This window comes from Megalops cyprinoides, chromosome 6, assembly GCF_013368585.1.
Source record: "Megalops cyprinoides isolate fMegCyp1 chromosome 6, fMegCyp1.pri, whole genome shotgun sequence".
Lineage (NCBI taxonomy): Eukaryota > Metazoa > Chordata > Actinopteri > Elopiformes > Megalopidae > Megalops > Megalops cyprinoides.
Window position 1 is genome coordinate 14,409,489 of NC_050588.1, and position 5,195 is coordinate 14,414,683.

Genomic DNA, 5,195 nt, shown 5'->3' on the forward strand with positions numbered 1-5,195 from the left:
TTGGCCCTCAAGCGCGAAGGGAAGGCGAGGCGTGGGGGCGAGCGCTCGGGCTTGCTCCAGTTGCTTGGCGGGGGATGGTGAGGGGGGAGGGGGCAGCGGGGAGTTTTAACGTGGCCGTTCCTTGGATCAGAGACCAGTTACTGGCTAGTCAGAATGACTGACCGTTGTTCTGCCCGCTTTCCCCCCCGTGGAGAATGGAGGTCTAACCACCCGTGAAAAAAAGATGGCGGACTGCCCTCCGCCTCCGTGCACGATCTGTCTCTTTGCAGCTGGCGGTTTGCAGGTTTACCGAGTTGTGCTGTTGGTGCTCTGGGGAGAACATTGCCCCTGCTTTTGCTTCTGGATTGTCTCGAGCCATATGTTCTGAAAAACCCAGCCTAGGCGTTGACTGCCAGGTGGGAGTGCAACGCATCAAGCTGCTGATGCCTCAAAACTCATGCCATGGTAACTCAAGTAATAGGTAATACTACAATTAACAGGGTGTTATTATTTCTGTAGATACAAACGTCAGGAAAGCGAACAAAAATTGGTAAAAAAAAAAAATAAAATAAGTAGTAGTAGAACTTTAGTATGTCTGTGGCCATGCAATTAGTTCTTCTATAGTACAGACTGTTAGTTTCTTCACAATAAAGAGAGTTGGTTCAAGGACACTTCCACTGTGGCTTCCTGCCTCTGTTTCTGAAAATCAGAGCGAAGGTCAAATGATAGTTCCGCTGTAGCACGGCAGGAAAGGATGGCCACATCCCAAACGTCAACAGGTGAGACTGATGAAAGACTCGCCGTGAGAAGTGGTGAGGCAAATTAGATGTGTATATTTAATATATGACAGTGTAATATAATGTTTAGTAATGCATTCTTACTTACTTCGAACATGTGAAGAAGGGGGGCCTCTTTCATGTATGTCTAAGGCTCTCTGTGTCCTGTGACATTTTTTCAGATCTTAACTGTACATTTTGTTTTGACTGTTACAATTTCCATAATGCTGGAAAAGTATGCCAAGCAATGTTAATGGGTAGGAGACTGGAATCGTATGGTCTAACTGTCATTCTACTATAAACTCTGAGTTTGCGTGTGTGGGGATGTTTGATTTCTGTGTATGAGCATGTGCCAGCATGTAGGTTAATAACAAAGCAACACACCCTGTTTGCTGGAAGGTGCCAAAGTATTACTGGTTTACCTGTTTGAGACTCCTGCTGGAATTTATATCTTCTCTGAATGGCACCTAAGGCATTTCTCGGAAAAAAAAAAACATGGAAACATATTTGGTTTCACATACCTAGCATTTATAAACGAGCCTTGAAATGGTCATCTACTCGGTGCCTGCTTGGTACGTCCAGCCAACCAATTCCCTTTTGGGGGAGAGGTGCGATGAGCTTTCAGAGAAGCACTGTCCTCGGTGCACTCATAGCTCCAGTGGAAAAAAAATGGAAATTGGAGCTGTAAATGTTTTTATTTTGATTGGGTACCCTTCAAGTGACCAAGGATTTTCGCCAGTGAAAGGTGGGAGGTTCTCTGGAGTGATTATTGTGGAGCAGTGAGCTTCAAGTATGATTCTGAATTGCATTAGCTTCACATCCTGGCTCTTGATTCCAATCTTGCCATGAATATGAGAGAGAACTGGAGAATGACGCTTTCTCCCTCACTACATTATTGCTTGCCCTGGGTATAAGCTGTGACAGGAGGCTTACTGACTAAATATAATTAGCTACCACTCACAATATGTCTCTTATCTTTTCAAACATGAACAGAGAAAAAATACAGCCATAAAATATCTCACTGACACAAAATGTTGGGTTAAATTAAATGGGTTGGGTTAAAATGAAAATGTTGGGTTAAATTAACACTAGTTCCACTTTTATTTGATACATGCGAATAGACAAATGTGCTTGTGGTGTGAGGATTTTTAGTTTTTCAGATAGTGCTTCAGAAGTGAACGTCAGAATTATTGCTTCAAGCCAAAAAACACTGTATTTTGTTTGTTTTCAGTAGCTCTGGGATGGGCTGCGCTGTAACCACCAACTGAACTGAGAACCTTAACAGGCTTTACTTAATCAAAGAATCAGACTATTAGGAGAGTTGTGATACAAACCTGCTGTACTTGTTGATCCAAGCACTGTACTGAGTTCACCAAAGAACAACCAAGAAGGCTTTTGGTCTCGTATCATTTCTTCATTTTTTAAAGTCGTGTTGTGCGGAATGCATATGAACTGGAAAATGTAAAAAAAAAAAAAATCAGATAGCTTTTTGAGTTTCAATTACTATGCAATCTTCTAACTTGAAATTGATATTTTGTTATCATTTCAGTCTGTTTAGAAACATTCTTGTTTTAACAATTTCAGAGTGTGTAAACAAACTGATCAGAAAAGGCTATGAAGCGGTATTCAGTTTTCTGGAATAAAGCTGCATTTAAAAGTCACCGTGCTGAGTGTGCTCTAATATGGAAATTGATGGAATTCTCCCTCAAAGGGTGCCCATGGCTTTTCTTTGATTTTTATTCATTCTGTTTATTTCATTTCATTGTGGTTTGTGGGAAAAGTATGCACGTATTTGAAAGTGAACTGCAGGGAAAGAGGTTAACTGGATATACCATGCAGACAAAGCAATAGTCCTTGCACAGGTCCCAGGTCCTCGCTGAGTTATGAATACATGTTATATCCCCACTCTTTCACTTCTGCCCTTTAAAGTACTACCCCTTTAAAAATGGCTTCTACATATAAAGCCAAGTGAAGAGTATTCTGCTGGCATCAGTTATCAGTTGAGATACTCTGGTCCCACTATACAATTATCCCCTTCAAAATGCAGCAGTATCAGCAGTGATGCTTGTGGTGCTCTAGAAGTCATCAATATTATGATACATTTCACTTTACTCCAGATGTGTTGCCAAATTTTAATACCTCCGCTACCTGAAAGGAACTTGTCTGATTTTTTTTTAGTCTGATTCCTTCTTGTCTCCTCTGACATCTTGGCTCCAGTTCTTGCACCTCCAACGCGTCTCTCGAAGTATGCCGCTCTTTCTCTCTTCAAAGGGATTCAGTCTCACAGCGTCCGTCACTCAAGCTCTTCTTTGCTCTCCCCTGTGTATCCCAGCCCCCTGCTCTCCCTCCATCTTCCCCACCCAAACTGCTCTCCTCCTGTATTTTCCTACCTTTCCTCTGATGCCAGGGTGCGTTTCCACCTGAGTGAGCCACCTTCACTGTCCTCTATCTGACAGACATTCTGGTTTTTCTTTTAAGAAAAGGGAGCATAATATGAAACTTCCACCAGAACTTCCTGTTCTACTCGCATCAACTGTTAAAGACACTCAGTAATCCATGGAAAGAAAAGAATTTAACCTGTGATGGTCTGATTTTTGCAAATCAGTTTATCAGTTTATGCCTCTTCTGCTGCACCTCCTTTTTAATGCTGTTCCATGGGTAGAATTCAGAAACGAACTTCTTGAACCCCAAAATGTGTAAAGCAGTCGTATGTAATAACCTGAATATGACCTGAATGGTTCAGGCCAGTCAGTGATTGACAGCACATGGTACCTCCAACCATTTTAGGGTTCATGAAGACTCACTCTCCCACTACTATTTGTATATACAATTTCATCAAAAAGGTGGTGCAAGGGAGGAGGTGTTGGTCATTAGTGATAAATTCATTAAATTGATTCCACAGACATGACACCACTATCTGTAATCTTTTCTTTTGCATTTTCACCTTTTCACCCAACTTTTTGTAATCACCAATTGTTCTGCTTTATCTTGTTTGAAAGCAACAACCCTCTCACACCCCCTCAACTCTCACACAGGAGCATGGGGGTGAAGTAAGTGTAATTGTCTGATAGACCAACACTTCAGTGCGACTATTTTTCACACTACAAGACCCACAGTGCACTAATTGGTGGGTAGTTGCTCCATTGATGTCATCCAAGCAAGTCGCAGCCACCTGAGAAGTGGCACGGTTCCTGAGAGGGGTGTCATGAGGGGACCCTGGCCAACCTGCTGATGTTTTCTGCCACTTTAGGCTCCCGGTGATGCAGCCAGCTTCAAATGCTGCGCCTTGCAGACTGTACCACTTGGGAGCCTTTACACATTATTGTAAACAAATATACCAAACCTGCATACGTCCTAATCAGTTGTTCCTGAGGCCTGGTTCCTGTCCCAGCAAAATCTGCATTTTGATCTCGTTTTTTTATTGCAACAACCCTCCCTCAGCTGAGCAGCACCAGAGAGAAAACAGAGAAATGACTGATTTCAGAATAGCGCAACCGCTTTTATGGCTTTTAAATGTCTGCCAAGTCGTTGCGGAGGAATGCTTGTTCGGGCCAGTGCAGCGGTGTGTGTCGATCAGCAGGGAAACAGCACAGTGCACTCCACCAGGAGGATCGCACCCTCAGCGTCGGGCCCGTGGCGTGTGTCGATCAGCAGGGAAACAGCACAGTGCGCTCCACCAGGAGGATCGCGCCCTCAGCGTCGGGCCCGTGGCGTGTGTCGATCAGCAGGGAAACAGCACAGTGCGCTCCACCAGGAGGATCGCGCCCTCAGCGTCGGGCCCGTGGCGTGTGTCGATCAGCAGGGAAACAGCACAGTGCGCTCCACCAGGAGGATCGCGCCCTCAGCGTCGGGCCCGTGGCGTGTGTTGATCAGCAGGGAAACAGCACAGTGCGCTCCACCAGGAGGATCGCGCCCTCAGCGTCGGGCCCGTGGCGTGTGTCGATCAGCAGGGAAACAGCACAGTGCGCTCCACCAGGAGGATCGCACCCTCAGCGTCGGGCCCGTGGCGTGTGTCGATCAGCAGGGAAACAGCACAGTGCACTCCACCAGGAGGATCGCACCCTCAGCGTCGGGCCAGTGCGAACTTTAATCGCCAATCTCGCCCCCCTGCGCTGCGATGCCGGCCGTGAGGCGGGACACGCACGTTTCATAGGGCGTGAGGCTCAGGGCTGGCCGAGGACAACAAGTTCAATGTTCCAGCCGCAGGGCCTGCGAGACTTTGGGACGCGCTCTGGACGCCCGGAACAGAGTGGCGATTCATGTTCGGGCTCAGGGCTTACAATCAGGAATGAGCTTGCAGCGCGTATTCACCAGGCCGACATCTGCAAATGTTTTGGAGAGAGCCTACTAGAGTGTTTTGTTTTTTTTTTTTTTTTTCAACTTTTTTTTTTTACCCACCACCGTGAATCTCCACACCCTCTTTAGAAATTCTTATATACT